A 26,859-nucleotide genomic window follows, 5' to 3' on the forward strand; every position below is an offset into this window, starting at 1 on the left:
AGCCATCTAGTGTGGTGTGTGACCATAGACGTGGGCTGGTCACGAATGGTAAATATGTGGGTCCTAGCATATTAGGGTATACAGGACCGGGGCACTGGAAAGTGCCGGATTGAGCAGGGAAAGACTACATCTCCCAAGAGACAATGCGGGAGTTGTAGTTAATAGGGCCTACAAAAATGGCAGCCACCAAAGAAACTACAAGTACCAGGGGTACAAGGGTTTAATTGAAATGTAAACCAGCACAGCTGCAGGTGGTTAAGATGTGTTAGTTTTGTAAGTGGCTGGACTGGTTTACAATAAAAGGAAATGATCTCCTTTGTTCAGGGTCGAGCTGGGGGAGGCTTATGGTGGTTGCGGTTAGACTGTGTGGAGAAAGGAGAGATTAAGGAAAAGACAAAAAGAAATACGGTGAAACAAGTTTAAAACTGGTAAGTAGCTTAGCTACCCAGTGAATAAGATAGATAAAGGGGGGGGGAAGTCAGATCTCCAAACTGAGTTAGATATTGTTTTGTTTTGTTTTGTTTTGGTTTTGTTTGCTGTAAATAAATATACAGGCACCGTACTGTTTTATTTCATTTCTGTGGTCCTGTGATTCTGTCTTACACCAAAGGAGACAGTGAAGACGGTCCTGCAAGTGACAGACTTACCCCGGTGTGTCACATATGGTGGAGAATGCGGGCAGCTCATCTCCACTGATAAAAGATAGCGCAAACACAGCAACATGGAAGCGGTGGTACAAAGCCTCCTACAAGCGGTGATGTCTCAGCAAGAGGCAACCCGAGCTCAGCAAGAAGCGACCCGGGTGCAGCAGGAGACCAACCGCATATTTTTGGAGGAGCAAAGAAACACTTCCCAAGCACTGCGACAGGAGGTACATGAGTTGGATCAAAAAATCCTAGCTCTCAGTACCAGAGAACACCCCCACTCCCTACCTATCAGGGCTAACAAGTTCATCCAGAAAATGACAGAACAGGATGATGTGGAGGCGTTTATCAAAACTTTTGAACGCATTGCAGAACGGGAAAAGTGGCCACAGGACCAGTGGGCCGGGATTATAGCTCCGTTCTTAGTGGGAGATGCACAGAAGGCATACTACGATATGGAACCCGAACAAGCGGATGATTTCACCTTGTTAAAAGCAGAGATCTTGGCCCGGTTTGGAGTGACCTCAGCTGTACGAGCCCAGAGGTTTCATGGGTGGGCTTACCAGTTCAACAGAGCACCACGGTCACAAATGTATGACCTCATACATCTTGCCAGGAAATGGCTACAGCCCGAGGAGTGTAGCCCGTCTGCTATTGTGGAACGAGTGGTCATGGACCACTTTCTTCGTGGATTACCCTCTAACATCAGAAGATGGGTCGGACAGGGAGATCCGACCGATGCAAACCAGCTCGTTGCGTTGGTGGAGCGATACCTCGCAGCAGGGGACCTTGTGAAACCGATCGGAGCGGACCAGGGCCCCCAGAAGAGAGACACCGCCTATACCGGTAAGACTGTTTCAAGTAAAAGGGGGGCAGAAGGGCAGCGGCATGCTGCGAAGGGACTGGAAAGTAATAATGAAAAAACATTCTGGCCGTCAAAGTCAGAAGGGGGAGCTAGACCAAAATCGGTAAATGTCAAGGTCCAGGTCATATTGCTGTAAATTGTCCATTAAATGTTGAACCCATGCAATGTAATATGGGGGAGGGAGACGGTTACGAGGGACTGTATACATGCACTGTGGTGTCTGTGCTGACAGGGGTCAGGTCGGAGGGAAACCCCTGTTGTAGAATAAACATAGGAGGTAATAATGTTGTAGCTTTGCTTGATTCGGGAAGTATGGTTACATTGGTCTCGACAGGTTTAGTCAGGCCCACACAATTGATTAAGTCTAGGGACCTTGGGATTACCTGTATACATGGTGACACCCAGTCATACCCCAGCGCCATGGTACCGTTCGAGACGGCCGTAGGATCTGTGCAATGGCGAGCAGCGGTGGTACCTGTAATGCCATATGAGGTAATCCTGGGGCGAGACTTTCCATTGTTTGAACAACTCTGGAACAAAAAGGGCCTATTGGCTTCGCCCAATAATTCACAGGAGGCTGACATTGAACCCTGAGCGAAGAATTGGCAATGTTATTACCTAATTTTGAGCCAGACCGGGCCAGTACTGGAACGAAGCCATCAGTAGTTATGGTGGGAAATGAACCGGGACCGGAAGTTCCTGGTCCCTCAGGTACAGGGGATGGCAGCAGAGGGGAGGAGTTTCCAGTACATGGTGTAAACCCTGATAATTTTGGCACAGCACAATTACGGGACCCTACGTTAGCAAACGCGAGGGAAAAAATAGAAATGATAAATGGTGTATTGGTTATTCCTGCTAGACCAGTATATTTTCCCCATTTTATAAGCCGCAACGAATTGTTATATCGGGTAGCGAAGACAGGGGAGGGGGTTACAGAGCAGCTGTTAGTGCCCCAACCATATAGGAGGACAGTGCTGGATTTAGCACATGGTCATATACTGGGGGGACACCTGGGAGCGGAAAAAACCCAGGAACGAGTGACACGCACATTTTATTGGCCTGGGGTAGTAACAGCAGTAACTAAGCATTGTGCATCCTGCCCTGAGTGTCAAAAAACAGCTCCATGTAAAACTTTTCGGAGTCCATTAATTCCCCTGCCTATTATAGAAACTCCATTTGAAAGGATTGGAATGGACTTGGTTGGTCCACTCCCAAAATCCGCTAGAGGGCACCAACACATTTTGGTGATAGTGGATTATGCCACCCGATATCCCGAAGCTGTGCCACTGAGAAATACGTCGGCTAGGGGTATTGCTAAAGAGCTGATGTTGTTAATCACCCGGGTAGGAATCCCCAAAGAAATTCTTACAGATCAGGGAACCCCATTTATGTCTAAAGTAACCAGAGCATTGTGTGACCTCCTAAACATTAAACAATTGCGGACCTCAGTTTACCACCCACAAACGGACGGGCTTGTGGAAAGATTTAATAAGACTTTAAAATCTATGTTAAAAAAAACCATTGAAACAGATGGAAAGAACTGGGATTGTCTATTACCGTACCTTATGTTTGCTATTCGAGAGGTTCCCCAGGCATCAACAGGATTTTCACCCTTCGAGCTGTTGTATGGGAGACATCCCAGAGGGTTGCTAGATATAGCCAGAGAAACATGGGAACAAGAAAACACCCCCCTATAGGAGTGTAATTGAACACATTACTCTGATGCAGGATCGCATCGCAAAAGTGATGCCGATGGTAAGAGAGCACATGAGACTAGCTCAAGAGGCCCAGAAACGATCGTATAATAAGGGAGCGAGAATAAGGGTGTTTCAACCCGGAGACCGGGTACTGGTTTTAGTACCGACGGTCGAATGTAAATTCCTGGCAAAATGGCATGGACCTTATGAAATCCTCGAAAAAGTCGGGGAGGTAAATTACAAGGTTAGCCAGCCAGGGAGACGAAAACCGGTTCAGATTTACCACGTAAACTTGCTGAAACTATGGAAAGACAGAGAGGTCTTGGTTTCCCTGGAGACAGCCAAGCCAGTGCAAACTCAGCCAGGCGGAGCCCAGGTAAAGATATCTGACACCCTGTCTGTCCACCAGCAGCAGGAAGTTAGAGAGTTCCTGAATAGAAACAGACAGGTGTTTGCAGAGTCTCCCGGGCGCACTAACGTGATATTCCATGACATCATCACAGAGCCGGGAAAACGAGTTAATTTAAAGCCCTATCGGGTACCAGAGGCCAGAAGGAAGGCTATACAGGAGGAGGTAGAAAAAATGCTAAAAATGGGAGTCATTGAAGAGTCGCAAAGTGAATGGTCAAGCCCCATAGTTTTGGTACCAAAACCAAATGGTACTTTACGGTTCTGTAACGATTATCGCAAGCTAAATAATATTTCTAAATTTGACGCCTACCCAATGCCACGGGTAGACGAATTAATTGATCGACTGGGCAGCGCCCGTTACCTGACAACTCTGGACCTAACTAAAGGGTATTGGCAGGTCCCCCTAACTCAGAAAGCCAAAGAAAAAACTGCGTTTGCAACCCCAGACGGATTGTTTCAGTACACAGTACTACCGTTTGGATTACATGGGGCCCCCGCAACATTCCAGCGAATGATGGATCGGATCCTTAGACCACATAAGGAATATGCGGCGGCATATATTGACGACGTGGTCATACATAGTGAAGACTGGGGGTCTCACTTAAAAAAAGTACAGGCAGTATTAACCGCAATTAGACAGGCGGGGCTGGTGGCAAACCCAGAGAAATGCACGATTGGGCTGGAAGAAGCCAGATACTTGGGATATGTGATAGGTCGGGGGGTAGTGAAACCCCAAATAGACAAAGTGGAAGCAATCAAACGATGGCCACAACCAATAAATAAAAAACAGGTGAAAGCGTTTATTGGCCTGACCAGCTATTATAGGAGATTTATTTCTAACTTTGCCACGATGGCTGCTCCCCTGACAGAGCTCACTAAAGCCAAGGGGCCCGTGATGATCAAATGGTCAAACGAGGCTGAGGCGGCATTTCAGAGTTTAAAGAATGCACTGTGTGCATACCCGGTATTGGTAACGCCTGATTTTTCTGCTGAATTCCTTGTCCAAACAGATGCATCTGATGTGGGGTTGGGAGCAGTCCTCTCCCAGCAGATACAGGGGGAGGAACACCCCATTCTATTCCTTAGCCGTAAATTGTCACCATCTGAAAAGAACTATGCTATCGTAGAGAAGGAATGTCTAGCAATAAAATGGGCCTTGAATGCATTAAAATATTACTTATTGGGCAGGAAATTCACACTGGTGACAGACCATGCACCTCTGACATGGATGCATCAAAATAAAGAGCGCAATGCGCGTGTCACCAGGTGGTTTTTAGAATTGCAACCATTTAATTACCAGATTGAACATCGAGCCGGTAGCAAACAAGGGAATGCTGACGGACTCTCGAGGGTACATTGCATGGTATCCACAGACGCTCGATCCGATGGATCGAAGCTGGGGAGGAGGATATGTGACCATAGACGTGGGCTGGTCACGAATGGTAAATATGTGGGTCCTAGCATATTAGGGTATACAGGACCGGGGCACTGGAAAGTGCCGGATTGAGCAGGGAAAGACTACATCTCCCAAGAGACAATGCGGGAGTTGTAGTTAATAGGGCCTACAAAAATGGCAGCCACCAAAGAAACTACAAGTACCAGGGGTACAAGGGTTTAATTGAAATGTAAACCAGCACAGCTGCAGGTGGTTAAGATGTGTTAGTTTTGTAAGTGGCTGGACTGGTTTACAATAAAAGGAAATGATCTCCTTTGTTCAGGGTCGAGCTGGGGGAGGCTTATGGTGGTTGCGGTTAGACTGTGTGGAGAAAGGAGAGATTAAGGAAAAGACAAAAAGAAATACGGTGAAACAAGTTTAAAACTGGTAAGTAGCTTAGCTACCCAGTGAATAAGATAGATAAAGGGGGGGGGAAGTCAGATCTCCAAACTGAGTTAGATATTGTTTTGTTTTGTTTTGTTTTGGTTTTGTTTGCTGTAAATAAATATACAGGCACCGTACTGTTTTATTTCATTTCTGTGGTCCTGTGATTCTGTCTTACACCAAAGGAGACAGTGAAGACGGTCCTGCAAGTGACAGACTTACCCCGGTGTGTCACAGGTGTTACAAACAAGACGATTACACACAGACAAACAAACAAAAAACACTCACGATACTGTTTCACGGTTTACGGGGTCTCTCACAGTCCTTTTCAGTTTAATTCTCAAAACCAATGCGAAGGAACAGATTACGTCTCCTTTTATGCTGTCATACATGACCCCTTGGTAAACGAGTGCAACCGCCTCTCCAATCTGCAGCTGCCATGTCGTTTCCCTTCCGGGTCAATGCGTTATTGCAATGGAGTCTCGCCCCCTTCCTAGCTGGCCGACTTCCCTTGAACCCTGGGAAAGAACTGTCAGGCCAGCCCGTCCAGGGAACTCTGTTCTTGCTGCTTAGCGCCCTCACAGGTCGGGAGGGAGATTTACAACCAAGAATCATTGTATTTTTGTCACACTTACTTACAGAGTGATCTGTCTGTCGACTTCTAGCCTTCCTGTACTGTTGTTACTGCAGACCTCGACAGTTGCAATATAGATAGCAGATCTCTAAATTCAGTCAGTATAGCGGGTTTGACTTAGGTGGTTGATAAATAATTACCATATGAATTTTTAATTTCCTGTTTGATTCTAAGTTCACTATGGAAAACAGTAGCAAGTCCACCTCCCCGCCCAGTAGAGCGAACTTTCTGGAAAAAATAATAGTTAGGTGGAGAAGCCTCACTATGCACCCTTTATCGCTAACGAAGGGTTCATTTATCAGCTGTTAATCCTTCAAAACTGGACCAGCTCAGCCTAAGAAGAATAAAAAAATATATATTTCATCCACCCTGGATCAAGGCAAACTCTTCTCATTAATCATTTAGACAGACTGAAGGAAGCAGCTGAAAGGAGAGATGACCTTGAGGGTCATGTAGTAACAGGTATCTCTTTACATCTCCCTGTCTCACACACACTGTGGTGAATCTGAGTTACTGTCCCTCAACGGGGTGAATGTAAAGATACAGTGGAGGCAGCTGTATGTACTGTCTGTGTCTTGCTTACAAACATACCGTCTATCTTCTGAACTGTCTATCCTATAATGATAAATCTACAATCTTTCAATTTACAAGGTCTTCAGGGTAACAGAATGTAGGTCATCATGAATTCTTGTCTCTGATATGACTGCTAGTTATTCATCATAACATGAATGTACTGTGAACTACAATACTTAATCCTCTATGGCTTGCATTTTTGGTGAAACTATGCATGTTCATTAGTTATGAGAAGCTTATGCAGTTGATTGACGCCATTCAGATAGCGCAGTACTCTGCAGCCACCATCTTCCCCAGTCACCAGATGATTAAACCACACCATAGTCACCATTTCCTAGTTTCTAAAATTGTGTCAGGTTAAATATGGATATAATATAGTTAGATTTATAGTAAATATAATTGATGTTATATTGCTATCGGAGCCTTTACAGAAGTTTACTGTAGAATAGGAAAACATAGTAGTAAAGCATAGTGAAAGTAAGGTAAAAGGACAGAGATTTACAGTGTGGTTAAATAACATGAGCATGGTAAATGACAGTACTGCATTATTAATCCTACCCAATACTTAAGCACAGCACAGAAACCAGGACCAGAGTACACAGCTGGAAATTACATGGAGGTAGACTTAGGACAGAGGGTAGTAGACACTTCTTCACACAGAGAGTGGTGAGAGTATGGAATGGGTTACCTAGCCATGCTGTGGATGCTGAATCATGGGGATGTTTTAAGACCCAATTTGAGAACATTTTGAGACCAACAATTATCTTATGTTATGTACAGTATACGTAAGCTAGAAACATTTGCCATGGTGAACTTAGAGACAGTATTGGCCTTATCAGATGTATTTTATGAGTCCCTCAGAAGAGTGTGGCAGATATGCACAGTAACTCAAACACTGGCAGTGAGCAAGCTGTATCAACCAGAACAAGGATTTACTCTATTTACAAATGATACTGAGGAAAATAGTGGCTTTATTATTTCAAAGGACACTTTAACTGTGCTATTAACCTCTCATTATCACCACACCAGCAGGCTGTTTTATGGCAGATCTATGATACAGTCACATCGTAATAAAAATGTATTTCACAGTTCTGAAGCTGATATCAATTTCCTGTACCTTAATTTCAATTATCATGCTGAGTGCTCCCAGCAGCAAAGCCATTCACCTGTTTAATACATTGACTGTCATTTTCATTCAACACAGTAATACATTAATGAAATATTTAAGGATTCTCAGACAGCTATCTTGTACATATTCCTAACTATGAGCATCCAGTTGCAAAGTATTGAAAATGTAATTAACCAAGTACAACCTAGTCCCTTGAGTAAAAGTAGGGATGGAGTAAAGATAATGCTGGGATGAACATGGCATTTCCATGTTCAAATATTCGTTGAAATTCAGACAAGTATTTGAATATTTGTTCATTGGCAAAATGTTATCAAAGCTATTACATTTAACAATGTAGTAAAGTAAAAAAAATATGAAGGCCTTACTTTACCCAGCTGAATTAACTACAAATCGAAAGATGTCATAAAGTAGTTTGTGTGTATTTCAGTCAAAAAGTACATAAAGTAGACATCACCTTGTTGTTGTTTTTTTTTTTTTTTTAATCACTACCATTGTCATGTCTTTGCAATAAACAACATAGCAAAACACACATTTCATAAAGTACACTGCAATAGCATTACTGAGGGTTACGTATGCCTTTTTTTTTTAGCTGAACAAGCTAGTGGAAACTGCCAAATAAAATTCTTTTGGAAAAGGGGGCATTGTACAATAAAAAATTAAAGAGCAACTTGTGTAGATAAGACATATCAAGGTTATCTTCACTAATGTTTTTTCTTGTTGTCATCGGACCCTGGTCACTTAATTTCCCAGGTGTTTAAAGCACCCCTGTGGCCTCACCAGAGCTCTCTGAAACATGTCTAAGCACTGTATCATCCCCAGTATAAGCATGTCTAAGCTCTGTATCATCCCCAATACAAGCATGTCTAAGTACCGTATTATCCCCAATATAAGCATGTCTAAGTACCGTATCATCCCCAATATAAGCATGTCTAAGTACCGTATCATCCCCAATATAAGCATGTGCGCCTATGTGCTAAAAAAAATTAAGTATTTGTTCACAGATGTATACAATTATTTTATCGCTTTAGTGCATGGTACAATTATATTATGATTGTGACTCATGATTATACTATAAAGACAAAGGATTTTCATTTCTTAATACTGTAGCTATGTGATAGCAAAATAAAACAATTGCAATCTCAATATTCCCAGCTGAAGAATATCTTTATTGAGGAGTGGTGGGGTAGCCCCCGCCCCTGTGCATATTATGTTTTGTATTTTGTATTTGTTGTATTATTATTTTAAAACATATTGTTTAATTTGTATACACGACAATGTTTTGGTATTGTTGTTTCTGCAGCATTGACAGGGTTAAACTTCCCCATCCATGCTAACCCCATGCAGAATGTGATTCCAGATTGATTGATTAATTAATTACTAATTTGGAGACGGTCACATGTATATAAACCTGCAGCCTTTGCTGATTGAGGTTGGAATGTTCAGGAGTGGAGAACGGGAATAAGAGAAGGTACAAGAATAAATACAAAGAAACACCAGCATGACATTAAACAGTTATTTCTTGTCTATCTATTTATTTTTGGCCAACGTGCCGTTTGTTTTTGTAAAAGTGTTTTAGTTTGTTCAACCTTTTTATTTTGTTTATTCAAATGCGCTGCAGCACTTTTCATAGCCCAGCCTGCTGTTGTGGTTTGGCATTCATTTCCTGGCCTGTGTCACAAGGAGTCACAATAAAAATCCTGGCGCGTTTAGCAACGTCTTTTTCAAGGGAATTCTCTTTAATGACGCCACATTGCATTGTGTACCAGTCTTGGCAGTCACCATTGCAGAAACATGTTTTTTGGGGGAAAAAAGAACAATTGCTCCCCCCCCCCCCCCCAGTCATTCTGCATTGGTAGTAAATTGATAATATTTGGGGTACCACTCCACCTGTGGGATGGCTTAGTTATTATGCATATTATTAAAGGAGACAATTCGCTATTCAGGGATACCAAGATATGTAATTCAAGGCTGGTGACACCATCATTCGCTCCACCTGGGTATATCCTATCTATCTATCTATATTTGGAACCTAGAATCCATACGTATGTTGGAGGTCAAAGGTAATAAACCACATTAGCCTTTGACAGATTTTGATCACCACATTGCTGACCTTTTGAAAAAAAAATGGAATAACTAAAAACAATCCTGGTGTGCATTGGCTTTTGGGCCTGAATTAATGATCTCCAGTGAATTATTCTTGACATGTTCTTAAATAATGTATGCTGCATAGCTGCTACCTTGGTTCTTTATATAGCAAGAGCATTCGGAAGAGAAGGACTTGATTTTTTTCAGATGCAACATCGACAATGGATAATTGCAAAGAATATGACATGGTTTATTTAGATTTCCAGAAAGCTTTTGACAAAGTCCTGAATAAAAGATTAATTCTCAAAGTGAAAGCTAGGGATTCAAGGAAATGCATGCACATGGATTAGGGAGTGGTTAACATGTAGAAAACAAAAAGTACTGATTAGAGGAGAAACCTCAAAATGGAGCGAGGTAGCCAGTGGAGTACCACAGGGATCAGTATTAGGTCCTCTGCTATTCCTAATCTACATTAATGACTTAGATTCTGGTATAGTAAGCAGACTTGTTAAATTTGCAGATGACACAAAAATAGCAGGAGTGGCAAACACTGTTGCAGCAGCAAAGGTCATTCAAAATGTTCTAGACAGCATTCAGAAGGCCTGGAGTTTATGTTGACTCAGAAATGTCTTCATCTAGACAATGCATGGAAGCTATAAAAAAGGCCAAAAAATGCTTGGATATATAGTGAAAAGTGTTAAGTTTAAATCAAGGGAAGTAATGCTAAATTTAGGTTGATGCACTTGACACTGGTGTCAATTAAGGTGTCGCTTTAAGCTAAGCTTTTCTGTTATGCAGATAATGTTTTTATTTGCTTGTGTTTTTTTTTAGTTTTTGTTTTTTTAGGATTTTTCAAATTTACTGCTATCATTTTTAAAGTTTCCTAGCTCTTACCTTCCTGAGCTGTGGGTCACATACAAACAGATAGACCATAAGTGTGAACCTGAACTACAGCACAGGAACCAATTAGGTACAAGAAAAGTGGTGATGAAACTAGAGCTAATATGAGCTAAGAAAATGTCTTTAAAGACTTGTTGTTTTACTTGTTTATTATCCCCCCCAGATCCATCAGTATTGGAGCACAGAAATCAATAAAAAATTGCAATGTGTACGACTGAACAGCAGAGAGACGAGCACTGTGCTCGGTTTTCACTGTGAAACACATACAGTACATATAACCTATTGATTGAAATATCTGGCAAATAAATTGAGATCTTGCACAAATTCTAAATCATCAAACATCATTAATACCTGTACTGTATCTCGTTTTTCAACCTGAAAGCCACAAATTACAAATCCTTTCTCGTTCATAATTGCAGCTGTCTTTCTTGACAGATTCCAGTGTTAGGACTGATGACTGCATTACACATTTTCCTTGAAGAGAGAGAATTGCATAACTCGTTATTGGTCAGACAGCAGTCTAAATTCCTCAGTCATCCCTAAATCCCCTTGGTCATGAGTGATTTGATTATTGTAAAAAATAATTTCTATTTAAGAACAATTCACTTGTCAAAACATCTACTGACTCAATTTCAACTAAACAAAAATATGTTAGAAATGAAGTATAGTATAAAGTTGCAGCATCCCCCAGACCTTTATAGCACCTGTGTCTGTTTGCTTCATTAAATCTGCATCTGTTTGATACATTATGTATTACACTATTTATTTCATAGCTGAGACTTCTACTGCTGCGGTATGATGTAGTGGTAATGCCCAAACCATAAAGGGCACTACATGACACGTTTAACAAGGCTGAAGCTGATAAATAACAAAAGGCCTTAAGAAAATCTGTCATCCCATAAACCTGTAAATACAAAGAGCTACAGTAACTAAATAATTCCAATACTTAGTATATTTTTTTCCCTATATATGCACACCTTAAGGTAAATGTGATTTAGATTTTTTAAAATATTTTAGCTATTGGTGAAGAAAAATGATAATTAACAGATATTTCACTACTACACTTCTGGTTCACCTCTCTGAAGGACGACAGTCGACATTGAAAACACATCAGTCACAGAATTTTTTTTAAATATTTCATGAGAAATAAATATTTTAAACAAATATGTTACAGAACAGTTTAAAAAAAGAAACAATCGGAATTGTTTTTCCTTTTACAGGAACCACCAGAAGCAAGTGCAGCATTAGCCATTGTGTTCCTCTGGGTTAGGCAGAGAAGACCCTCTGGGGTATGTCTGCCTGCCTGAGCCACAAAGACCCCTACTGATAAGGAGCCAGGCGAGGCCAGGGGAAGACTGACTGAGCTTAACACTGTACTCCAGGTCAAGAACCTCTGTCTGTAAAGAGGCAATTGGTCAAACAGCCAAGGTTTGAGCAACTGGGCACTAAATTAAATATATAAATAAAATGAAAATGCTACATGTATTCAACTGAAATTGTTCTTTTCCACAGACCTGTAACTTGAAGGCAACAATTACTGTGGCTTTGACATTCATCCTTGACAGCTTTTGATAAGCTACGCTTCAACCCACAATCCAATCTGCTTCAGAGTTCTCTGCCAAGCACAGTTGTCTCAAGCTCGAGCTTGTTTGAATCCAGCCCCCAAGAGGATTGAAACGTCATACAACAGGGTCTCACTGCCTTTTAAACCATGGGTTTGAAAAAGGCACAAAGAAATTGTCAAAAGAAAGATGTTGGAAACCAAGCAACTTTATATAATATTAAAGTTAATATTCAAAAGCTGATTAACCCTTTAACATATACATAGTTGTTGCACTCTCGCTGTCATCGTAGTATTCTCATGCTTAGTAATAATTTTCCTTGCAATAATCACGCACTTGAATTATATATAATATACATTAATTAAATCAAACAACAATCAAGCATCCTGATCAAAATCTGAAATTAATCATAAAATATGATATATGAAGCATTTTTTATAATTCCTTTTTAACCCATTACCTCTTAATAATAAAATAATACAATTAAAATACAAAACGCATAATGTTTACCAGTCTTAGATCGCAGGCATATTTCTTTCCTGTTTATGACCTTGGACCATCTACTGAAAGAGCTCCACACTCCCTATACTACGCCATTCCCAGTCCTCTTTAGAACAAAATCATTTCTGAGAGACAGTTGCTATGGCGACAACAGCTAACCTAAGGAGTTTGGAGGGGGCACTTAATACCATTTAGTCTGAACCTATAGCTCTATCAGAATGTATGGCATTGATCTAATAAAGCATTCAAAAAGATTACAGGCAGAATAAATTGCATTACAGATCTGCATAGCTTCTTGAGCCATCTGCTTATTTGCTAATTATAGGTTGCAGTGTGTTCATGGTTTCACTGTTATCTGCTCATTCCAAATTACAGTTCTGAAGGTTAATAACATCTTCCGAGATGCAGAAGTACCGTAGTCACAGATTTTAAATGTTCAGGTTATCAAAATAATATCTACCATGATTACACAATGTATGTGTCCTTTGCTGGGTGAATTTCCAACACACGCAAAATTGCCATTAATACAGAAAATTATAAACCGAAACATTCCGTTCATTTGTCATTGCTAACAAATGGTTTGCCAGCCTGCACTGTACAGATTAGCCTTGACACTGAAATGCATTTTTCAGTTCTTAGGATGTACAGATAAGCCCAATAATTGAGCTCTAGCCCAAGTCATAATTCTGTGATTCATTCATTCAGTCGTCATATCGAGTGATCATGACTTTCATGACTAATTTCCTAAAATTCTCAGCTCTCAGACTCTTTTTAAGCTGTGAGCTATAGGCCATTTTAAAATGTACACGCTAAAGCCAGTGTATCATCTGTGAACAAGAAAACAAGAACACTGCAAAGAAACCGGCCTTATATAGAGAGAGAGAGTGAAGACATCCCAGTACCTAACGCAGGTAGGAGAGGCTAAAGACTGTGATGGAGATGTATGATGTTTTACTGTACCATTAAATAAAACTAACAAAAAGAAATGTATCTATGTTATAATTTACGTGTTGTGGTTCTAGTGACTTAATCAATAGCTATGTGATATATAATGCCAACTAAACCTTCAGTGTAGATGAAAATATAGAAATAACCTTGTAATTCACTGCAGCCCATCTATTAATACAGTGCATATTTATTTAGGGACAGCTTTACAAACATACATTTTTCATTAGAAAAGGGTGATTCTGAAGATGCTTAATTAACTGCTGCACTGTATATCGATTCCAAGTAGATCTTGGATTAAAACATTCTTATCTTTCCCTGGATTCTGTATTGTGCAATATTATCTTTAATTATTAATATCTGATCCCAAAACATAGTAGCCAAAAATCTCCCTCTGGAAGAAAACACACAATTCAAATGAAATATCAAGTTAATACGATTCATTTTTAACTAATTAATACTCTAGTGAGTTGCTTCTTTAATAGCCTATTTATTTTGTAATGACTATACTACATTATGAGGGGATTTCCCAAATATTATTTTCAAGCCTAGATAAAAGAACTAGCCATTGAGAATGTCTAACTATAGCCAAAGACAAACTTCTGCAGTCTATTTCTTGTCAATACTTGCAGAGTTCTGTTAAACTACGGTAAATCCATGTTTCTGTCTGCACTGTGAAACCAGTCTGTCAAACTCCATTATCTACAACCCATCCAGCAACCAGCCTTTCCACAAAGGTCAAGGATTTCATTCAGGCCTGGAAATGGGCTGCCTGGTTATGTTGTTGAGGCAGAAGCACTTGGATCCTTTAAGACCTGCCTTGAAAAGGTTCTGAGCTCAATCAGCAACTAGGAACCAGACAAGCTTAGATGGGCCCGATGGCCTCCTCTCCTTAAATGTTCTTATGTTCTTATATTAACATGTGCCTGTGCAACTGTCCCTAGTGCATGTACAAAATACATCAGTAAGAAATGTGGTCTTTCCTACATCCGCTGGGGGCAGAGTGTTGCAGGGGGAAAGGTTAATGGTTGCACTCTGGTGTGCCAGCCGAACTTAGAGAAAATACATGCTTGACATGCCACAAGAGGGCTTTAAACTTCTTTTAAACAGCAACTTGGTACGGGGATGAAATATCAGAGTTATCTTAACTAATGTGTTCGTTTTCACATGAATGTGATGACTGAAAATAGAAAGTATTCTAAACAACTAGAAGAATACATTGGTTAAGATATTTCAGCCACACCAATTAGCTGTTTAAGTGCAGGCAATAGAGTGACAATAATAACCAGTAGAACGTAACTCTCTTTAGCGTTGTAGCAGCCTTCAGGTGAAATTTACTTTTACTGACTGGTTGAGAAAATTTACCCAGGAACTCAATATATAGCCATTCCTACTTAGTTAACCTTCTCCCTAGTCACAGATACACAGACAGGTGCACAGCAGAATGTGTTTACTGGTAAAGAGGTTCAAAGGTTTTCCCTTTCATTTTACATTACCCAAGCAGCTTGGTTTTCAAAAGGAGTGAAAAATAAAAGCTAACCCTGCTTGACCCTGCTTTATTGTTAAGGACTGAAATGAAGTTGGTTGATGTGAAATTCGTGGTTGCCACCAAAAGACCCTAGAAATACATCCCCATACCAAAGAAATGCACTGCATTCCCTTTAGAAGAGCTGTCTCTCTGGATTACTAGGTCTCCTGCATTGCTGCTAAATGTTTAGAGTGCATACAGTAGTTACAGCTCAGTTTACCTTTAGCCCTACAGCAGCTTGATAAATGATGAAGAAAATTGTTTAATTTACCATCTCTTCTCAGCGGGTGGAATGACACAGGCAGTACCTCTCTGGGTGTCCACTGTTTATTTTTCGCCTCTGAGGATGCAAACTGTAGTAATATACAGTAGTGGGAGAGATCCTATCACAGCATTTGGATACATTGCTATTTTGACTACTGCCTGTGATTGCAGTCCTCTCAGACTACTCTTAAAAGGTGATGGTGTTGCCATCAGTGTATAACAGATTCTATTAGCAGTTCTGGACTATAGTTTATGATTGTGCATCTGAGATTTATGTATCAAACAATATGTCCTTTTGCACTATCAGGCTACTATAAATACAACCAAAAGTGGACACCACATTTTCTGTGGAGTGAAACCACACACTAAAACGTCCCTGTTCTCTGCTATGTAGTGTAGTGTACAAGATATATTTGTATTTGGACTAGTTTAAGTTGTAATCATATAATACCTTATTTGAATTCAAAATCATGTAGGACCCACCAATATTGAAATAATCAGACTGGACAACGCTTCTAGTGAATATAAAGGAACAGTTTTATTGGAAATAAAACGAAATAAAGGAAAAATTAAAGGTGCAACAACTAAACTAAAGTAATACAGAAAGGAAGAATTAAATAAACTAAATAGTACAGAAAAGAAAATATAAAAAACGACACCCCACTCCCGATAGTTGATTAGCGATCCAAAGCAATCTATGGGAGATTCCCTTAAAGGTTACAACCGCACTCATGACAGTTATTTAAGATGAAGGTTAGTCTTAACAGGGGTATCATTAGTAACACAAATATTTACTTTTGTTAATATTTGATAATCAAAGCATCGTTAAATCAGTCTCATATATGTTTTGGTTCAGAAGGCAATTCTCACCCTTTGCATCCAGACAACCTAACGAGAATTATCTCCTCTGTCCTAATTCTCCTCGATCTCTCTGCTGCCTTTGACATTGTCGATCACTCTATTCTCCTATCCTCTCTCGCTGACCTGGGAATCTCTGGCACTGCTCTAGCCTGGTTCTCCTCCTACCCCTCTGACCGCACATACCAGGTAGCCTAGCGCGGCTCAAGCTCCACATCTCACCCTCTCTCAACAGGAGTCCCCCAAGGATCAGTCTTGGGTCCTCTCTCTGCACCTGATCAGATCCTATGGTTTCTCATACCATTTCTATGCTGATGATGCTCAGATCTTCCTCTCCTTCCCACCTCCATCCCCTCCCGTATCTCTACCTGTCTGTCGGCTATCTCTTCCTGGATGCACTCGCATCACCTCAAACTCAACCTCTCTAAATCTGACCTTTTCTTCCCCTCCTCATCCTCCCGCTCCTCTGATCTCTCGATCTCCATTCCTCTGGAATCTACCACGCTCTTTCCCTCCTCCTCAGCCAAGAACCTCGGAGTAACCCTGGACCCCTGCCTCTCCTACTCCTAGCACATCTCCACTCTAGCACGCACCTGCCGTTTCTTCCTGAGCAACATATGAAGAATCCGACCCTTCCTCACCAACTAGTCCACGCAACTCCTCGTCAAGACCCTGGTACTCTCCCTCCAGACTACTGCAACTGCCTCCTGGCCGGCCTCCCTGCGTCCGCCATCCGTCCGCTCCAGCTCATCCAGAACTCCGTTGCTCGCCTGGTGTTCTCTCTGCCTCGCTTCTCCCATGCTATTCCTCTGCTCCGCTCTCTCCACTGGCTCCCGTTCAAGAATCTTGTACTCGCCTACCGATGCCTTGACCACACTGCACCCAGCTATCTCCAGACCCTCATCTCTCCTTACACCCCCACCGGACCTCTCGGCTCTGGCAGCACTATAGAAAACTGGCTGTACCTCCTCTACGCTCCCCTGCCTTCTGGACAATATAGCACTCAACCTTTAATGCACTTTAACTTGCACTTATCTGCTCCCTATTTTACTGTATTTAATCCTGCACTTAACCCAATCTGTAGTATCTTGTATTTCACTTGCACTCGTATCTAACCCTGATGTAACTATCAACACTGTTATCTGCTTTTGAACTGCCCCGATATCAAATCGTACTGTATTTTGTATCTTGCTCTTAATTGTACTGTAATTCTTGAAATGTATTTTTTTGTATACAACTGTAAGTTGCCCTGGGTAAGGGCGTCTGCTAAGAAATAAATAATAATAATAATAATAATAATAATAATAATAATAATAATAATAATAATAATAATATCAAGACAGCTAAATTTGGATTCTAGCTTTAAACGCAGAATGATAATTGCCTTGTAAAACCCACATCAATTTGTATAAATCACATACAACAAATAATTATTATAGTGTTCATTAAATCAAAGCATGAATTGAAAGCAATAATACTTTTCTTACATTCTACCTCAAACGAAATGTTAATTTTACTTTAAGGTTGGCTTATTCTCGAGTTCACTTTCGCTCCTCCTTCAGCTGATCCTTGTCTCCAACAAAACAGGCGCTCAAAGGACTTCCTGTTGGCAGAGAAAGTCCAGGTTCCGGGGTCTGACTTCTTTGCTTTTGTGTCTCCTTACGAGGGGACTAAAGAAATGTCTTTGCAAAAACAACAGTCATTAACTATTTAGGTATTCCACTGAAACAGCAAATCCTTCACAAAATGTGCACTCTTCATTTAGAGATTTGATTTCCCTAAAAGTACTTTTAGGGAGGGGCTCCCGAGTGGCGCATCCAGTAAAGGCGCTCCTCGCAGGATGTGCCCTATAGCCTGGAGATCTCAGGTTCGAATCCAGGCTATGTCACAGCTGACCGTGACCGAGAGTTCCTAGGGGGCGGCGCACAATTGGCTGAGCGCTGCCCGGGTAGGGAGGGCTTAGGTCGGCAGGGGAATCCACGGCTCACCGCGCATCAGCGACCCCTGTGGCCGATAGGGCGCCTGTGGCTCTGCAGCGGAGCCGCCAGATCTGTGTTGTCCTCCGGCACTATAGGTCTGGTGGCATTGCTGTGGATCTGCAGTGCGAAAAATGACGGCTTGGAAGGAGCACATTTCGGAGGACGCGTGTTCCAGCCTCCGTTTCCCGAGTCGGCGGGGGGGTTGCGAGCGGTGAGCCGGGGATACAGATAATAATTGGGCATGCTAAATTGGGGTGAAAACCGGGGTAAAAATAATTGGCGACGACTAAATTTATAAGAAAAAAAAAACAAAAAAAAAAAAAAAAAGTACTTTTAGGATTTTAGACGTCATACGCTGTGGACTCTCACATCAAGGCAAACACTAGGGTAGTTATGTCATATCAGAGTTTCCGAAAATGGTATCTCTGTTCAAGCTGTTCGCAGGCTGGGTCTTCAGATTGTCAACGTTCAGAGACTTGTTTCAAGAAACCAAGTAGACACAGAAAATGGCTTACGATCCCCCCTCTGTATATTCCATTTCTGTTAATTTCATACACAGAATTATATTATGGCCCAATCTGATGCTACAGTAGGATGTGCGTCCAATTCATTTGGTATAAAATGCATTCGGAATATATTTGAAAAATAAAATTGATTGTCTTATTCTTGAAAATGTTTTAAAGATGAAAAGTTGTATATATTTTTTTTTTTCATTGTGCACTGCAAATAGATTATATTGCATACTGTGTATCACTTAAAACAAACTATTTACAATACATTGATATTCACAAAATACAAAATATTTTAAGATGGAGGTACATTTTGGGTCTAAATTTGGACTTAGATGACAATATTTTAATGGATGAATTTCAAAAAGACTTGAGAAACCACTGTGTCTGGAGGCAGTGACAATGATATTGAGATTACAAAGGACCCTTGATGTAGAGAATCAAGCAGGGTAGTTGTCACTTGAAGGTCATTTCCACTGGATGATTTGTGAGGTAATATTTTCAGCCAGCGACCGTGAAAAGGCAACAGTCTGTTGAGCTGTTTGTCTCTATCCCAGGTTGAACTGCCAATGCAGAGGACTGCGTGATGAGATGGTGCCAGTATTCCTCTGTGTGGTCTCTCTGGTTCGATAAGCACAGACTCCACTGCTTCAGTCCTGGCAGATCAGGCTGCAGTCTGTGTGGCGCCAGCTCTTTGGTGTCTTTCAGCCGAGTGTTGATTCTGTCCTGAGTTCAGTCTACAGTACTGTAAATAAGGGTGTGCCGGAGAGAGCTAGTTGGTGCTTTCTGCTTTTTCATATATCTTTTGAAAATGTAGATGGCATGTGAATTTTAGTTCACATGGAAAGGGACATCATTATAATAGTACTGCATTATCTTAGCACTAGCAGAATGAGTAGACCACATTACTACCAGCAATGACAACACAATAGATTCTGAGCATATATTGTACAGAAGCCCTACTACAGTAACACACTGATATGGTACAATACCACGGCACTGCAGTAGATTACCAGTGTGTATTGGATCATACTATTGTGTTGCCATTGGTACATCAACACATGAAAATGTAGTACCATTCTATCAATGGCTCATACCATTGCACCACAGTACAGAACCATTCATTTGCCTTTGCAGTGTGTTGCCATTGAAGTTAATTTAAAAAAGGTAAAATCATGATTAAGGAATCTGCTTAACTATATAAGAGATGTAAGTCTTTTTTTAAAAAATATATATTCATTCATCCATAGGACATCACAGTGAAATGTGTTGTAGAGAACAATGGGGATTGCTCATGTCTCAATAGATTTGGGCCACAGCTTGTGACTAAAACTAATACAAATAATAGTACAGTACAGCCTCGCTGTAACACCCTTCATTATAACGAACCTTCGGTTATTAGATATGATTTATATTAAGCACCCTTTAGTCTTCTCAACAGGTTCATCATTCAGTATGAACCTCTGTGATGATCCGCATCATCATGGTACTGTCTTGCATTATTCCACCTGTAAACTCACAACGACATCACTGTGTGAATGAATCAATCAATCCCTGCGGGACCCGCCCCAGAAAGACCTCATAGCTATCTGTCAATTATTTTGTGAGTGGTTAGCCAGCACCTTCAATTAGCTGTCACCCTGTCACTGAAAAGGTTAATGGGAATCATGTGATTTTTTTCAATTGCCAGCATGAGTGGTTTTCTAGTAACCAATTAAAATTACATCATTTTAGTCAAGCGTATTTCTAGTCTTTCCAGGATTATCAATATTGACCTTTTATTTGTTTGTTAAATTCCTTCTAGTGGAGTTGAAACAAATGCAATTGACAGTGGTGATATGAAGAAGAGGAAAGGCATGCTGTGTTTAAGCACAGAGGTAATGCTTGGTACAGCTCCCCCCAATCCTTCCCATGTCTACATGTCTCATTTAAATGTTAATAGATTACTTTAATGACCAGCTTGCCTGTCTCCTGAGGGGCTCAAAGTAATCATTAAACTGGATTAGATTTCACGTGGAGATCAGACTGACCTATTTATGGAGAATACTTTACAGAACATCAGAAGCAGCAAAGATTTACCATACTGTAAATGAGTCCAGGTATTGGGAATTTGAGTTAACTGAAAATAGCAGCACCACGAATCAATAATCAATGAGTCAACCAATTCCTTTATGATCTCCTGCTGGGGATGGGCAGACGTATGTACGTATGCAACAATATAATCTTTGGGAGGGTTGTAACTAATGTCACAATAAGTAAATATCATAATATGCAGGTTGCGATACAATATCTATCACAATGCCTATGATTTTCCAGATTGTTACATGTATGATGTATAAAAATATCAATTGATCATTTCATGATTGACCATTTTTTTAAGCAAAATAATAATAATACTAATAATAATAATAATAATAATAATAATAATAATGAGATAGGGTATGTATTCATGCCAACTATAAAACACACTTATTCATTACTCAAGAACCATTTCGTGAGCTGCAAGGAGCTGTGTGGTGTTTTTGGTCTTGTATCACAATACAAACGACACATATCTCTACTTTGATATGATATATTATGTAAAGAAAGTAGCACAATGTATCCCCTAATCTCCTAATCTTTGTTTATAAGGAGGGAGTCAGTCTGTCTCTCCATACAGTAGAGCAAATCTGAGCCGGGTTCTGTTCAGATCAAAACATTCTTCGAGTACTGATGGTGATCTTTAGAAATACTGAACACTGTACTAAATACATTCAATGGCAAACACTTAGACTAAATGTCATTTTCAATGTCTTCAAATGAAAAACACTTCTAGTTGAAACGACATAATATTTATTTCGTTTCTAAATTTACCTCTATTGGATATATTTTTGTTATTAATGGATGGCATATCTATTTATTGTAATCTGTACCAAACTAAAAATGCCTTGTATAGTTTTATGTTTTTGATTAAATAAAAAAAAAAAACACCATCAGCACGCATTTCATTATGATAGCAGTGTTGTTTAGATTACAGGTCAGTTCACACTATCAGGCTTTGGAGAATCTACCTGCCTGTGGACGGGTGTTTGAGTAATTTGGGGGAAGAAGTTCTGTTTACCCACCAATGAAGGTGTATACAAATTAGCGTGCACCATTGCTGTTTGTCCCAAAGACAGTCTGCAGAGGCATACTCATGGTTTGTCTGAAAAGCAATTGTGATGTCACAGCCACCTGCACACTGAAGTAGAGGAATATTATACAGCTAGATCTGTAACTGGGTGTACAAGAACTGCCTTTGAAACAACAGCAGGGTAGCAAAAATGCAATCAGCCAATTATAGTAATAACCTCTGACCCCCACATTGAATTATAAATTATCATGGGCTTTTTGCTGTTATAGAACTGAACTGTACACAGCAATTATGTTTAAGCGGGATGGTGGATTTTAGAAAAAGGACAAGGAGTAGCTAAATAGCTTTCAGAAAAAACAGAAGTCTTTTATTGATTCTGTTAAAGAAGCACTACAGTATACAGCGACGATCTCTTCCATGCTGGTCCTCATCGGCAGTTTGAACTGCACTTAACGTGCTGCCCTGCTTTATTAAAACGAAGTGCCAGGCACAGTCAAATTAAATAAGGGTGTATTAGGGGGAGGATAATGTTCTACAGTGTTGTGTTGTATGAAAGGTCCAAACAGCATCCTTTTCTATTTTATCACGTAAAGTTAAATTACATTACACATACTGTAGTGAATGAGATGAAAGATATTTAAAGTAACACTTTTATACAGAAGGGTTTTTTTTTATATTTAGTGAGCAACAAAAGCCAAATATAAAGCAGTTAGACCAGGGCTTCTCTTGGTCCTGGGGACCCTCTGTGCCTGCTGGTTTTTATTACAACTGAGCTCTCAATTACTTAACTAGACCCTTAATTGAACTGATAATTCACTTAATTAGACCTTTTTACTTGTTTTCAGCTCTTAAACAGTTGCAGATTTCAAGTTGGCTGTAACATTTTATAAGTAACTTGAACTCTGCAACTGTTTATGAGCTGAAAACAATTCAAAAGAACTAATTAAGCATTTTATTATTTCAATTAAGGATTTAGTTATGTGATTGAGAGCTCAGTTGGAATGAAAACCAGATGACACAGGGGGTCCCTAGGACCGAGTTTGAGAACCCCTGTTAGACAGACAGCAGTAATGGAGATTATAAACCCCAGGGCTCGTCTCAGCCAATGAGGTTCAGAAGAGAGATGTCATTATCCACAATGCCGCAAAAGCCCAAGATTTTGGAACTGTCCCTTTAAATACTAAAAGCACCTGCTCTATACTGTGCTCGACATACTGTATCAGGAACAGTCACCTTGGATAGATGGTTTGTGGATACTATCAGAACCTATTAGGTTAAACAACTAAAAACCAACATGTAAATAGACTCCTTAACTTCATTGCAGCTAATGATATTTATCCTACAGCAGTTTAAAAATGCCATATAAATGATTTCTTTTTTTTTGAAGATCAGTAAAAATGAGTGAATACGTTATAACTGTATATCTATATCATCTGCAAATTACAGTTCTAGAATCAGAAGGAAACTGTATGTTGTATATGTGCCACCTCTATTTAATTCATACATTTCATTTTTTTTTAAATGAGAAAGGGGGTAAGTTAAAAGGACACGACAATAAGGTACTGGTCCAAAGGGAACTATATTAAAAACATATTTTTTTTCTCATGAGTTGTATCTCACTAATTTCATTACATTGGCAGTTTTATTTTCCTTCACAAAAAAACAACCAGCTATGATAAAGAGCATCATAAATCCATAAAGGCTGGGGATCGCATCTGTCAGTAAATGGCTGCATTACACATACATTACATTTCATTCAAGTAAGTCAGTCATGAAATGAAATGTCCTTACAGCAGTTTAAACAACTCATCAATCTAATGGTGATACATACTGTTGGTTTATTGCTTATAGCTCCACAATTTCGGTAAGAGCCTATCTTTGTGTTTTTACATGAACAATGCGGTACAGAGAAGAATGGTTGTTCAGTACTGTAATGAGATGCATGAGCTGTACATGTTCAGTACATATTGGAGGGAGGGAGGGAATATTTTATTCTAGTGATTCATTTATATGATATACCAAATGTGGCTCCCAGGGTGCAAGGTGAAGACTATATGCAAATCTATGCACTAAATTGTAGAATTTCTATGAGTTTGTGATGAAAATATAATACTACTTTAAGCATTTTCTAATCGGCAATAATGGAAATTGCATGTAAAATACACACATTGTGTACCTTCATCATGCCTTTTGTTAAAAGAAAGAAAGCATTTACCTCCCATGGGAATTGATTCACACGAAATTAATTATTGTATTTTTGCCCTGAACACCTAGTACTTAAAGGGTACATAAGGACTTATATTATTTATTTTATTACTATTTATTACTATGTATTTTATTGTGTTACATGTTCCCATGTGTTGCTACAATTGTTTGCATAAGGTGTGTGTATTGTTTTTTTTACATTTTGACCACTTTTTTAAACTTTTAAATTGCATTCCCTGCCTCAAGATGGCTTTCCATGTACCCACATGGACCTCTCAGAACTGCATTTCCCATCACCCCCCTGCTCACTTATGTAACTGAGATGAATTTACCAGTGAGCAGGAGGAGGATGGGAAATGTTTTAGTGCCATTTGAAGGCTTTAGTGCCATTTGTTTCTGAGAGAATCTTTATTAAAATCAGATATAGCCTGCAAGACTACACAGGACACTATTGTTCCAATTAGATGTAGTCTCCTGAGCTTTTCTTTACTGTCGCTCAGTTTCACGCTGTTTGTGAACCCCGATTTCTGCTCACGCTCAGAGCCCCTGGACTTTCACTGAATTTCATTCAACTTCAATTTATACTATGAATTTGAAATGAATCACAGCAACTTCCAGTGAACGGGCTCCACTTTAGTCAAAGTGAAAATATTCTGGAGAATCATCTTAAAACTAAATTATAAGGGGAAGTCATTGAGCAAGGTTGTGTGAGGTAGGAAATGTCCAAAACTAGCTTTTAATTGAGTACAGTTACAGGGAGGTGATGTTCAGCAGAAAACCTTTTTACCATTTACAGTCCTACAAGCTCCCAGAAAATATGAAGAAGACACATAACCAGTCATGATTAAAAGAACATATAGGCAATGGTAAACAATGCAGAAGTAATGTGACAGCCTGGATTACATCTAAATACATGCTATGACATCTAGAAGCTGTGGTAAATCCACCTGACAGCTAAGCAAGCAAGTCTTTTACAGATACCAGCAACATCATAGCCATTATAAAGTATAGCCAAAATAGTCATTTTTTCTTTCAATCTCTAACATGAACAATCCTGCTTTCTTTCTTGCTTGCTTTCTTTGTGCTGTATAAAGCAAGGGTGATTTGATGTGATTCACCCTAGACTTCAAACTCCGAAACATAAATTAAAATTTGAAACACACTGTATAAGGAAATTGATGTGATTAACCTATACCCTATTGGCCACAGCTATATTTTTGGAGTATTTTACAGCACCCAGAAATCACTTTTTTAGTAATCCATGGATAACCATGATTATTATCCTCAGTGCTGTAAAATGTTCTAAGAAAATCCAGCTGTGACATTCCAGCGGGCATAGGATCAACACTGTATGTAACACTTAATGTATTTGCTTACGATTGTAAGTCGCCCTGGATAAGGGCGTCTGCTAAGAAATAAATAATAATAAATCAAACCAACCCCATAGTCAAGCAGACAAACAGATTATGGTTAGTGTAAAAGTGATGTAAGAGGTAAGATCTAGAATAAGTTTTAGTTAACAGGGTAAGATTACCAGGGTTCAGAAGAGATAAACCTAGCTTCAATAATTAAATTGTTTTATAATATGAATAGAAATTTGTTGTGTCTCTTATTCATAAGTGAAAACAAAAAAAATTTAAAAATTAAAAGTGTTAGCCAAGAACAAATACTTTAAGTTCTTTTGCTTCAGTTAGTCAAGATCATTTAACCTTGTACATTCACACAATGAATCTGCTACTATTCAGAAACCGCCTTCGGATACTGGTCAGTGAAGTGAACTGTGAAATTCCCTAAATATGCTGATGTCAACTTGCATTACATTCTTCCCTCTCTGTATACTGTACCATGGTTATGACAGATGTTGGGGGTTATGGTAAAATCTAATCACAATTTAGAGAAATGCAGTGTTTTGATTGACGAGAAAGTATACGTAAACAGTGAATAAGTACAGTCAGACAAACCATGGATACAGAACTCCAGTCAGTTTGAATTATAACTGTTTATGTGCAAAGAAAACAAGTGTTTTACAGATACTTTTATGTTGTTCAGTTTCAAATGATTAAACTGCAATACTACACTCATGTCACCCCCAGCCTCTGTCATGTTACACCAGCAAACCAGCGACCACCCACACTGGGTGAGCGCCTTAGCCACTGCACGAAAGAGCCAGGCTCCTCTGCAGGTAGGGCTATAGAGTTTTCACCTCATCCACCAAAAGATGTCAGAATCTGTAATGGCAGTGCATCACACACCACGACCCATTAGACTTGCAATAATGGCTTCCATTTTTGCTCAAGTAATTAATTACCACATTCAGACTGAAGGATTGATTGAAACCACAGGGTGACAATACTACTGCATATATGCTATGTGTTTCACTTCTGAGATGCATTACAAACTATGAATTCATTTGTTAGCCTTTTGTTCCATTAATCATATAAAAGCAGCCAATCTTTCAATTATTATTGTTCTAATTAAATGACCAATTCCAAGTGTTATTTAAAAAAGACAAATGATTTGTCAATGGCTTGAAAACCTGGAATTGTAGTAATTTTCATAGTGTTAAATTTAAGTTTGTTATTATCATATGGCACTAACTTTATGCTGTGCCTTTTTGTTTTTTTCTTGTATCTTTTTTG

General features: G+C 39.6%; 1 protein-coding gene across 3 annotated transcripts in view; it reads right to left on the bottom strand.

Moving 5' to 3' along the window:
- LOC117417368 (uncharacterized) overlaps window positions 1-26,859 on the bottom strand; it is a 49,681-nt gene that overhangs the window by 15,708 nt on the left and 7,114 nt on the right. The window lies entirely within an intron of this gene.

This window comes from Acipenser ruthenus, chromosome 12, assembly GCF_902713425.1.
Source record: "Acipenser ruthenus chromosome 12, fAciRut3.2 maternal haplotype, whole genome shotgun sequence".
Taxonomy (NCBI): Eukaryota; Metazoa; Chordata; class Actinopteri; order Acipenseriformes; family Acipenseridae; genus Acipenser; species Acipenser ruthenus.